The sequence below is a fragment of the Pundamilia nyererei genome, unplaced genomic scaffold (assembly GCF_000239375.1).
Source record: "Pundamilia nyererei isolate P.nyererei 1_Seehausen unplaced genomic scaffold, PunNye1.0 scaffold00082, whole genome shotgun sequence".
Lineage (NCBI taxonomy): Eukaryota > Metazoa > Chordata > Actinopteri > Cichliformes > Cichlidae > Pundamilia > Pundamilia nyererei.
In genome coordinates this window covers 86,950-100,586 of record NW_005187483.1, presented here as the reverse complement: position 1 = coordinate 100,586, position 13,637 = coordinate 86,950, and positions in this window count along the sequence as shown.

Here is a 13,637-nt window from a genome sequence, read left to right as displayed (position 1 = left end):
GTTTTTCAGGAATGTTTTACCGGGACGAGACTCCATGATAGAGTCATGATACACTGGGGAGACTGCATCACTAAGCTGGTTTGGAGGACCTCAGTGCCCATGTGGAAGACCCAGAGAGGGTGGAAAGGAAGAAGGGGGTGTCTTTGGATAGCTCTGCTGCTCTTACAGCCTCGAACCCAAAAATGTGTGGATGTACATTTGGTTGGATACTGTTGATTATGCATAGTTAGTATGAATGGTTTGATGACTCCCTTTCTGAAATCTTGACTTGAACTTGGACATTTTCGTCCCATTACTATTACTTCTACTTTGTTTTGTCACCAAGGATTGTGGAGACAGGGATGGGTGTGACAAGGACATGCTCTGTGGCCATGCCCAATGCATGCAATAATGACTTATTAGAGGGCGCTGGTTTAGCTCACTGGAATGAACAGGCGACCATATTCCGTATACGGCTGAGAACGGCCAGCCTGGGAACTGCAGCACTTTGCCGCATGTTTTCCCCTCTCTCTTTTCCTCCACTTTCGTGTCAGTCTTCACTGTCCCGATCAAAAATAAAGCCATAAATGGCAAAAAAAATTTGTTTTAAAATGTCAAGTAAGCAGACTTTCTCATAAACTACTGTATAGTTTGACTGTTTTGCAACTAGAGGAATTGCCTCCTGGTGTCCAATCAAAGTAATGCAGTTTAAAGGCAAATCTGCAGTGGCTTCACATTCAGATTTTGAAGCTACAGTCATCCTTTAAGTACAGCCTGTCATTCATCCTGTTCGTTTTTGTAGGAATAACTCTTAATTAAGTTTTTGGCCTGTTTGATAAAATGCTTTCCTTGTTATATTTGAATGTGTTTGCATTTTTACATATCTACATTTTCTACATTTTGTCAAGTTATTCACTTTCTTTAATCAGCTGGTTATATTCTTTTTATCCCCAAAAGCTAATCCAGCCCACTGCTGAGCTGAATTTAATCTCATTGCCAAGATAAACTATAGTTTGAATTACAGTTTTTATATCTCTGAATAAATACTTAATTCTCACACGATTTACGAGGGTTAGAGAGGATGAAGGTACAGAAGGAGTCGTGAACAGAAGGGGCTTTTTCAAATCTAGGAGTGATTTGAGTGATTAAAGTTAATGTAAGCTTCGTCATAACTTTCACTGACTGTGGTTGCACGGAGAAGCTGTATGATATGATGTTTTTTGTTTTTTACTGTGATTTGATAACATGAATTCATATAATGTATCAATCAAAGGCCAGTCTGACTGACAGGATCATTTAGTTAAACTTGTTAGCAAACCAGTCCAGAAACCTCAGGATGCAGGGCCTGTAAAAGCAGTAATTTTTCTACTAAAATAGGTCAAACATTCCAATTATTTCCTGAAGTTGAAGCAAAATTGATTTTTAAGCCATTGAGAAAACAAGGCCATTGCTCCCAGATATCCTGCTGTATTACCAGACAAGGGAGGAGTTGTAACCTGATTAGAAACAATACATTGACACTGCTGACAGTGAACGTGCACTGACTTTCAGAATGACTCAAGGTGTAAAACTACTTCTTGTGGCCTTCTTTAAAAACTTCCACGCATCTCATCACAGAAAACTAGGACAGACGAATATTAACAGCAGCCACAAAGCAAGAAAAGGAAAAAAAACCTGTTGTGCCAGTTGTGTTATTTGCTCACTTAATGTCAATTTCTATCTTCCCCATAAGAGGGGAAAAGGCCAGAGAGCTCCTCTGTTTATTTGTTTGAATGTTTATTATCATTAGGTTTAGAGCAACCTGAAGGTAAGGCATTTGGGCAGTACACCTGGATCCAATTTGAGCCCTGCAGAGTTTATGCCCGAGTCTTCGTGTCATTATTGAGGTTTGCCTTGATTACTTATGAACAGATGGATGCAAAATGCAAAAGGAGTGACAAGGGAAAGAGGAGCAGGAGAGGGGTAGGAATAGAAACAAGAGCACAAAGGATTAAAGAAGGTAAAGCTTAGGAGACAGAGAAAGAGGGAAGGGGACAGCAGAACTCCCCGGAGGAGACAGAAGCAAAAAGGCAAGACAAGGGCTCAGCTTTGTTTATAACACCCTTCAACTATTGTTAGTGGGGAGCTTTATGTGCCTCAGGTTTGATTTAGCATGCTTTGGTGAGTCACAGTGCAACCTGAGGCTGGTGTGCATGTGTATGTGAGTGTGTGTGTGTGTGCTTATGTACATGTAAGACTCCAGGCTAAAAAAGGTTAAAAGACCTTATGGGTATTGCGCAATTACTGTGTAAGCACAACGTTCCCAAGAGGTGATCCCAAGCATGCCACCAAATATGTAACAGATGTGTTACATGTATTAGATGCAAATGTGTAACAGAATGACTGAAGAAGAAAAGGATCAAGGTGGCGCAATGGCATCTTACAAGAGCTGCACAGATATAATTAGCTACAAAACTCAATGAACTAAACCCATATGGAAAAGATATAAATCTTATAAGGTTTGTATCTGTCTTGTGTGAAACTTGTCAAAAAAGCATACAAGAGTGAAAACAGATATAAGATCCCTTGAAAAATTATATAAATGGAACTTGTATGTTTTGGATACTTCCTAAAACAATATGTGAAAGTAATGAGAAAGTGACCACTTTCATGAGTAAATCATATAACTTATTGTTATAAACACATGGACTTGCAAGTTCGTAACATTATATATGATTCACAATATTCAGATACAGAAGACTTTATTTATCCCCAAGGGGCAATTAAGAGACTGACCTTGCTATATGAAGCATTTCTATTTCTTTTCCATATGGAAAGCAATGTCGAGTGGGCTAAAATTCCTCCACAACAATATGAAAGTCTTGTGAAGTCATAAGTTATTGCTGCTAAAGGTGATTCTACAAGCTAGAATCACCATAGCAGGAGAGTCAGGAGAGTCTTCTCCAAGCATGACATCCCAGTGTACTTCAGACCCAGCCACACACTCAGACAGAAACTGGTTCATCCCATCAACAGAACTCCTAAACACAAACTTAACAATGTAGTTTATGCTGTACATTGTATACCAATGTTCACATTTTGGACAGCGAAGACAGATCATTTGAAAGAGGAGTGAAAGAAGCCACCTATGTCCATTGTGAAGGAACAATCTTTGAACAGCGGCAGTGGTTTGCGACACCAACTGTCTGCCATCTATAATCCAGTTTTGAGATCCCTTCCCAGACGCCTTAACGCCCACTCACATCCTCGGCCTTCTGACCTCAGGGAATCACATGATAGGGTGGGGCTATTTTTCACAATGAGTTCACCCGAAACCTTGGCTGATGATGGTTTTAGGTTTTTACAAGAGTCCTTTGAAAACTTTTTCACGTGACGATATAAATAAAGTGACTGTTGCATATGTAGTACAAATGCGTGTCAGTTCACTTAATGTTATCTGTGGAGATTACAGTGGGATAGCACTGCGACTGAAAGTTAAGCATCAACTCACGGGCACACGGTGTAACAGTCAAAACAAAACAGCAAATTGTTAACAGGCTGAAGATATTATTGTCACCAAAATACTGATCCAAACATGCATTAATATGAAGGAAAAAGTAAGCATGGTACCTCGCACAGCTTTTACACATAGATCATTTTAGAAAATTGTAACTTCACGTTACAAGGTCGCAGTCAGTAACTGTTATATAATAATCAGATGTGACAGATAAACATTTATTGATTAGTTAATAAAACAGCACAGCCTTTCTGCTGGGGGTCTTTACAGGATATTTGTAATAAAGTTTTTAATTTTCCTCTTGGACTTAGTGTACCCAAGAAGGTGCTGTTTTTATTTCCTCTTGGTGGACGTCTTGTTTAGCTATGAAACCCTGTATTTCTAAAGTGGTACACATGTAGTACATTGTGATAATGAGTCTTAGCGAGCTCACTGAGCAGCTGTTGAGAGTAATTAGTATTTAATCTTGGAGAGAAGAGTGCTGTGCATATTCGCACTTTGATCAGCGCTACCAACCCATCTTCTCCTGTCCTCCCATTTCATTTTTCCCCTCTTCATTTATTCTTCTCCTCCTTCTACTTCTCCTCTCTTTGCCTCTCCCACTTGTTTGTCCTCCCAAAGGAGCAGGAGCAGTTTGCATCTTAATAGAGGAGCAATTCCCTTCTTTTCCCTGTCTCTCTCCATCTCTGTTTATTTCTTGCTCTCTTAGGGATGATAACGGCTTTATTACATTATTGCATTATGTCAGCTGTCACACAAAGGCAAACAGCTGGACAAAACAGAGAAGACAACATATGCGTTATAACTATTGATGCAGTTTATTTTAAATAAATTCACATGGACATTTGTCTATTATCTGAAAACAAAATTCAACAAAGGTGGAAACCAGAGGAGAGAGAAGGACTGACTGACTGTTACCCATAGACAAGATAAAAAAGATAGTCATAGTAACCCTTATATCACCCACTGGTTATTGAAGCCCTGTTGTAAAACCTTGAACTGAACACTTTCTTTTGACAAAGAGAGGAACACTTCATGCTCATATGCTTGTGACTTGTCAGTCACAAAAAAGAACAGCCTAAAGCATACCCTGCTTGATCCTCTGGTTTAACTCTATTAAACATAGTGCTGTATTCAATAGGATGTCAAACTAGCAGTTGAAACCATGGATAGGAAAACTTCCTGGGATCACTGATTGAGGAAACCAAGGGCTGTTTTTCCACAGACTTCCATACAATCAGACTTCAAATCTTGCTGGAACTTCCAATGCTTTCATTTTTCAGGCCAAGTCCTAAATTTCTATGACAGCCACATGCTGCCTATCAGACTGCTGCATGGACATGCCTGCCCAGAGCATTGTCACAGCCCCCAAATGAAACGGTTTTTCATCTACAAACTCTGCTACTGAAAATGGAACGTTAAGTTGCAATAACAAAAAAATAAATGAAAAAATCCACACTTATCCCTGAAATATACAGGGTGGGTGTGTTTAATGCATTTTTATTACACCCTTTGCATGGCTTCAAATCACACTGGGAGCATTTCAGAAGTGGAGCATTTGGTCTGCATGGGGTCTTTTGTTTTGAAAAATCGGTCAGATTATCTATTCTGCTCTTGTCTGACGCCGCGCACTTCTGAACCGTGCTCTGCATCATGACACAGTTTCTATATAAAAACTGTAACATGCATCAATAAAACCAAAGGGTTGCTCATACCAGACATGCTGGAGACTCCTTAAACTCCTCAGTTAGCTGTGTTTTATGATGCTCGTGTAGTTTTACCTTCTTCTGTTCCATCTAAAGAGGAAAGTGCAGTAAACTGTACTATGAGAGCCAGCCACCAACCATAATGAGATAAACTCTAGTAACTAAACACCTCAAAGCCAAATGTACAATTTCAAGAACACACACAAGCAATACAGCCTTAAACAGAAAAAAAATATCCCCGCTCAGCTGCCAGCACCATTAAATCTTCAAGCCAAAGGTTGCACAGATGTAAAGATGTAGCTGGTGCCCTATAGAAGCTTTGTATCTAAAAAACAAAAGCAGAAAAAGTTGTTTTTCTCCAAAGCACACCTTTGACGTGTATTTTTTGTTTTTGCACTGATTTATCAACAGTTTGTGGTGATCTTGGGGTTAGGAAGCCCTTTGAATCCACTACAGAGGATCTGTGGCAGCATTCCCTCACAGTGGAAAATAACAGCCACGACAAGAACAACAGCAACAACAACAAAATAATTTCTAGAAATCTTAAGGAGACAAGCTGCAAAGCAGATGCAAGACTCTTTTTTTTCAAACGAAGAATTAACAAATCTCGTGAAGAGATGTTACATCAAGGTTGAGACAGGGCTGTCAGATAAAAATAAAATTATGCCTGATACGTTTGTGTTTTGATACTTGCTGATTTGTGAAACAAAGGAACCAACAGCTATTTGTGCCACAATGCTAATCAGTGGAGGGACGGGCAGGTATCCAGATGCAATCACTGACAATCATAGCCTGTGCCATGTGTGTTATTCTATGTATGAGTCTGTGCATGTGTGTGTTTGATTAGCCAGTATCGTGCTGATTAGTGTGAAAGTGACTGTCTGTCAGAAAACACGGAGAAAGCAACAACCAGATTCTTCATCAGTGTGTTTGCAAGCTTGTGTATGTACATCCATGCTAATTTGGTGCTGAAGTCTTTACTGGCTTTGTGCTTCTAATGTTGTGCTGCAGTTGCTCCAGTTTGCTGCTTGTGATTAATTAGTGTGCACAAAATGCATTTTTGTATTTTAAAAAAATATTACATAGATATGATTTAAGTACTTACCATTTCTATACCACTCTTCATGTTATACATGTTTGATTTGGCCGATGTCTTACACTAGTTGCTCTTCCTGATGCAGCCCTCCCCATTTATCCAGGTTTGGGAACAAGCACTACTGGCTTGTAGACCCAGCTTCAAGGTGAACCTGTTTAAGATTGTACACCTATACCATGTTTTCCAAGACTAGATTTTAAGTAGTATTACGGTGGCCCTGAGAGGCCAAACAGACTGCAACTTAAGAAAACACCAGCAATAAGAAAAACCCGGCAAAAGCACACAAAACACAGCATAAATAGGAAAAAACTAAACTCAAATAGGAAAAACGACAACGGTAATAAGGGAAAAGAAAACAGAGATAGGAAAAACGAAAGCAGAAATAGGAAAAAACACAAGGGAAGTGTTTCTGGGGAGACAATAACCCGACGGACCAGTTGCAGGAACCCAAAACGTGGTAGGCGTGTTTTATTATGATTCATATGATTCTGATGGCGGATGTAAAGGCTAATAGTTAGGCTAACACACTTACCTCTCATCTTTTCTTTCCTCACAAAACCGATAGATCCTCCACTTCTTTTAAGTGTCTCCCAGCGCAATTCAATTTGCATATTTTGGTTTCTGAAACTGGTCCGTCGGGTTATTGTCTCCCCAGAAACACTTCCCTTGTGCTTTTGGAAATCAGTTTTTTCCTATTTCCGTTTTCTTTTTTCCTATTTGTGTTTTGTTTTTTCTATTTCCATTGTTGTTTTTCCTATTTCTGTTGTGTTTTGTGTGCTTCTCAGGGTCACCGTATAGTATTGTATATAAAAAGTGTAAAAGTAGGATGCTAACCTCCATGCATATAAGAAAAATATGTAATTGCCTGGTGATTGTATAGAATTTGGTTAATATGTGTAACACCCTGTGCAACATCTTTCAAATTGCAAGGTAAGGATCAACAAGACGTCTTCTGAGAGACAACCTGTCCAAAGAATCTGACTGTAATCACTCTCAATCAAATTGGTGAAAGTTTTCAAATAATTGTTGGCTAATTTATAAATGCAGACATATTGCCAGCACATTGCAATCAATGAGTAGGTCCACACCAGTGAAATCCACTCATTTGCGATTCATATTTTGACAATAGGGGACTCAACTCAACTGGTTGCCAGCTGGTTGAATTCTGGTAGTTTTCCTATATAAAGGCAAGGTTGCTGAGCACCTGTGATTTTCCAGCAATATCACCATCATGTAGCAACCACATCAATATTTTTGGAGGAATTTCTGTTTCAGATCTATGAATGTAAGCAGTTAATATGAATTTCTGTTTGATATACATTTCTGTATTTGTAGAGAGCAGACAGAAAAAGATTTTGGAATTTCACCAATTTATCACGAGCAGATTGCATGTAATCTGGCTGTAGTCACAGCACACTGACTCGATCTTATTCCCCTTGTGTTGCTCTCTTGATGCAGCAAAGTTGCTCTGAAGATGGCAAATGACTGCGAGTGGTCTTTGAAGGAACCATCTCAATGGCGATAAGATCACAAAGTCACTGTACACACTAGTTCATTCATAGAGGGTTATTTGTGTTTCTTTTCCCCACACACACTCACACATTTATGGGGCAATTTTTAGAGATGAATATCTTGCCCAAGGACATGTAGACCAGAGCATGTGGACAATTAGCGGATGACCTGCTTTACTTCTTGAGCCACATCCGCCACTTAGGCACTGTAGAATACTTAGAGCAAGACAGTGTTGCTACTGTATTATAATGTGACATTGAAGCACTGATGTCACGTGAAACCAAAAATTCTCTGACTTGGAGGCATTTACGTCATCACTCAGTCTGTCACTGTTATTCGCATTGTTATTAATGAAAAGTGTAATTTTCACACTGAGTGAATAATTGCACATCGTGGAGCTAATGACTGCATTTCATCAGACTATAATTTGAAAAGTCAACAATGAACATTCAACAACAATATTTAGTTGTGTGAAACCTATCTTTAACATTCATCTTTGTTTCACTTAAGACACAAATCTATAGTTTACTACAAAGATGATTGCTCAAGTGTCAGCAAACACTTTACGATTGCCTCGTGGTTGGTTTTTTCTACTTCCTTCTTTGTTTCGCTGCAGATTCTGCCTGTTGCCTCACTCTTTTTGTTGTGTGACAGTTCAGAAGCCAATTGTGACAATGCTGAATCTTTAATTGTCATGGGAGGTGACCCATTGATTTCATTGCTGTCAGCTCTGGCTCCTGTAATGTCTGCAATTGCATGAGATCAAGCACAAGCAGGTTGGCAAGAAATCAGTCAGACGATAGGCTGAGATGCAGGAAGACTGGCAAACAATCAGGCTGAGATGCAGGAAGACTGGCAAACAATCAGGCTGACAACTAATAGTAGTGAGGGGGAAAGCAGGTAGACCAGTAAATAAATCTACTGAAAAGATGCCACTGAAGATATACCCAGTGCCTTCTTATTTTCCTCTAGTGATCAAAGTTCTGTTTATGCTGCTGCTGAACAACGTGGCAAATTAAAGCAACAGGGAAATAGGGCAAAAAATAAAGTAGAAATAAGAGCTTCTCTGTCAGAGAAGAGCAAGGAAAAGAAAATGATGGGGAACAGAAATAATGTTATTCACTGGCGCTGTTCATTAGTTTAAATTTGAGACGTGTGTATGCAATGGAATGAGCAGAAGTGATGTAGCCTTATAATTATCCAAATGGCTTTTGAAAAGCAGAAACATGAGGTGACATGAACTGTGATCCATGCTGCTCACATATGTGACACAAAGCAGCGCTTTGCTTGCTGATTTCAAAGTATAATTTTCTGTTGTTGTTTTTTTTTCTTCTGGCCTTCGAGCAGTTAATAGGCTGCTTTAAAAAGACTTCTGCTGTTTTTTGGAAGTGATCTTTGCACCTCGTGGTATAAAGAAATAGAGTGTAACAGGAGGAAATGCTGAATGTATGTAGAAATTCTAACAAGTAACAATCTAAAGCTCAATATTTACTGTTGCTTACAGAGGACTAATCGACCTCTCGTTTTCTAGATATGTATGGCGTGTTGGGTCAGGTCTTAGGGGTTAAGGACTCTCGCCTTTGCTGACTGCCAATGAAGGTGCTTCGTGACAGCACATATCTCTTAGCTCTCAGAAGCAACATCGGCTGCTTCCATAGGTTTAAAATAGGTTAGACTGCACAGAAATGAGATGTGGACTTTTTATCAAATATAAGCACGGTCAACTAAGTCTAATACTTTGTTATGTCATTTACAGCCTCACAACATACAGTTGATGTTAGAGGACAAAGAAAATCAGAATCAGCATATTTTATTAATCCGTAGGGAAATTATGTGGTTTACAGACTAAACTATTTAACAATACAATTTGTTAAGGAATAGCACAATATATACAAATCACTAAATAATAAATATCCAGAGTTGGCAGATGTGATTATAAATAAATATCACAAAAATTGACAGCAACATTACCGAGTAAGACAGAGTGTGTGCAAAAAGGGTGTGACTATTGTAGTTTTTACAGTGTATTAGATGGAGGAGTTGTACAGGGAGATGGCCACAGGCAGGAGTGATATCCTGTGTTGTTCAGTGGTGCTTTTTGGTCATCTCAGTCTCTCACTGAACGTGCTCCTGTGGCTAGCCAGCACGTTATGGAGTGGGTGGGAGGTGTTATCCAACATTGTCTTCATCTTGGACAACGTTCGCCTTCTCGACTCCACCTTAAGAAAGTCCAGCTCCATCCCCACAACATTACTGGCCTTGCGGATCAGTTTATTGAATCTGTTGGCATCAGCAACCCTCAACCTGCTGCCCCAGCATGCAAGAGCATAAAGGATAGCACTGGCCACAACAGACTCAAAGAAGATCCTGAGCATTGTCCTACAGTGTCCGATGTTGAAGCACCTCAGCCGCCTCAGAAAATAGAGACGACTGTGGCCCTTGCTGTAAAGTGCAGTCATGTTTTTAACCCAGTCCAGTTTATTGTCTGTGTGTACTCCAAGGTATTTATAGTCTTCCACAATGTCCATGTTGACCCCTTGGATTGAAACAGGGGTCAAGGGTTTCCTGGTCTCCCTAAAATCGACAATCAATTCCTTGGTCTTTGCAACATTGAGCTGCAGATGATTCTGCTCACACCATCACCACCAAAGGAGTCGACCAGAAATGGCCAAATTCACACCTGCTCTCCAATAAAACATTTCAAAAACATTGGCTGGTCTGGTGAGTGTCGAGTTCTGCGTTGACATTAGGATGGCAGGGTCAGAATCTTAGTTAAACAACAAGAAGGCATGGATCCATACATCCTTGTATCAAAAGCACAGGCTCGAGGTGGTGGTATAATTTTGTGAGGGATATTTTCTTGGCACACTTTTAGCCCCTTAGTTCCTTAAACAATAAGATTGTTTAAATATTTTTGATGACCATGTCCATCTCTTTATGACCACAGTGTATCCATTTTCGAATGGCTGGTTTCTTAAACCATCATATCGGTATACCAAAATCTCTGAGGAATGTTTCCAGCAGCTTGTTGACAAAGTATTAAGGTAGTTTTGAAGGCTAAACACAGTCCAAAACCACTACTAGAAAATTGCACCTGATGTCAAGTGAGTGTATTTGACAGAAAACAAGAAAAAGAATACCAAATCTACTTGAATAGGTTCAAGAGGTTGTACCTTTAGACATTTGTCTGCACCATTTTATGACTGAGTTGTTGAGAATCAGTGTGTGTGTGTGTGTGTGTGTTTGCGTGTGTGTGTGTTTGCGTGTTGTGGGGAAGGGAGTGCTTTCAAAATGCCATTGGTAAAGAGTTTTTGTTGTAAAACTCTGCAAAGTGGGAAGTGTCTTGTGAAATCCAAAAATTGCAACATGTACTCAGTGGTGGTGGTAATGATCAACAAACTCCCACAGATGTACAGTATTTCAGTATGGTCATTTTGTGCTGTGTGTCAGCACAAATCTTACTTATTGCTTTCCCGAGAACACAAACCATCTCACCAACTGCAGCAGTTCCTCACCAGAACTGTACACAGAATAGTATCCTGATGTAGCCGAAGCACCATAATATCATATAAATAACACTAAAAGAGTGTGGCAGATGGTGGGTGAGCTTGTCGCACAACTGGGTCAGCACATTGGAGAATGGACCAGGCTGCACAGTTTTTCCACAAGCAGAATGAGACACGGTGTGGCTGAAATAGATGACTGCAGCTGAACTTGCACAATAAAGGCTGAAGGAGTCTAAAACAAAACCGAGCAAAGTAGCACAACAGTAAAAAAGCTCAGAAAGTTTGACAGAATTATTGTCCTTATTCAGCACTGGAAAGGTGTTTTATAACGTGTCCCCCTGGTCTTTCAGTTATTTTACTCAACAGAATTAGCCGCAGTTTATCCTGCTGTTGTGACCATGACTGTGACAAGTATCCTGAGTGCATAATGGGTAGAGAGCAAATTATATGCGTCTGTGTGTGTCTTCGGGAGTCAGGGAGTGTTGCGTTTTGTTTGTTGTCTGTGTGACTGGCAGTCAGGCAGCATGAGAGTTGACAGTTAATCAGTGCGTCACTTCCTAATAGGCTTAAATGTGCACACAAATGCACACACACATGCACACACAAACACAGCAAGGAGCATAATTGCCTGTGATTGCATTTGGATATCCATCCACACTCATGCTGATTAGCGACGTGACGTTAACAGAGAAAGAACTGCAGAGCAAACAAGGGAGGTAGAGACAGAAAGAGTGAGCGAAGAAGACTTATTAGCTCGCACAGTTGTCTGCATATTGCTATTAATGAGAAATTTTAAGCAATTAAAGTGAGCCTGAATTCTATTTGCTCATGGTAAATTAACACAGTTGCCATCAGTTTTACAGCCTCAAGCTACTTCAGCACTCTATTTATAGCATCTTTCTTTTATAGACAGACAGGGAGACAACAGAAGGATGGATTAGGTGTTTCCAGAAGCATATATTGACATGATGAAATGTACAAAGGTAAAAACAACACCAGCTACTTTTTTCAGTCTGGTAAATATAATATGGTGATGTATTAGGTAAAGATAATTTATATAGAGAGTTGTGAACAGTCTATACTGAAATAGTAAAAAAAAAAAAAAAATACGTAGGACAGGAATATAAAGTGATCTGTTGACCCTCTTACTGCTGGCACTTAGAACCGAGCTACACACCTCTAACAGGCTGTTAAGTAACATATCAACGCTGCTTCTGGGTCTAAACTCCTACTGTGTTCATTAGGGCTGTTGTCTTTTTAACAGGTTGGAATGCTTCATATCTTGTTTGATTTAATATAAAAAAAAGCCCCTAAAAATAATCAGTGGTCGATGTTTTGTCGAAGCTTCAGATCAGGTATTTTTCATAGCAAGTCATCCAAACCATGTAGAATATTAACAGAGACGAACCTCGTGCTGTGGATGAAACATGTCAGGTATTGTCTTAACTGTTTGGTCTGTTTTCAGAATCTATTTCATGCAGTGTGATTGCATTTGTCTCCATCCATCAGGGATGTTGAGATTAACTTTTATTAAGTACAAAAAAGTTAGCACTCATCCTATGTCTTTACTGTGTTAACGTGTTCATAGCTTGGTAGCTAGCCACTAGGTAGCACGCCATTTTAAGCCAGCTTGCCTAACTTCAATAACCCTACAAAGATTGCTGCTGATTAGTTTTTCTGTTTTCATGTTTATCCACAGTGATAGCAGACCTGTACAGTTAGTTTTTTAGAAATCCCTTAGCCAGAACATGGCATATCATCTTTAGATGGATACTAGCAAGCTAATTTAGAGCTAACATCAAACTCTGTTAAACTGTAAATCCGTTTTGTAGCCGAATGCCTGAATGTAAAATTTTATTGTAACACCTGGAAGATTTTGTTAACAATCAAAGAATCTGGGAAGTTTTAAACTCTCAGTGATGCGGCACTGTTGATTTTTGAGTTTGAAAACCCAAAAACAGTTTGGACCCGGAAATGGCTAATGGCGTCAGACTGGGGAGTGTGGTAAACGCACTAAACAGCTAAAAAAAAAAAAAAAAAGATAGCACAATAGCTTGCCAGTCTCATTGTTTTGTGTAGTCACCATGGGCATTTTGTTTAAATGATTATGCAATTAAAAAGAAAAAAAATACGAGGTTACCATTCCCTTCTCAACTCCTACAGTCAAGTTGGCAAGTTTGTTTCTGTAGCCAACAGGTAAGTATATTTAAAATAAATATTATGTGTTCCTCTTTTGTTTTTATTGGTAAACTATTTTGTCTTTTTTAGGGCGCCTGGATAATAAACTATTCTTCCTGCACTGTCTTTATGATTTTCAGTTTTCTCAAAGGTCAGCATGTCAC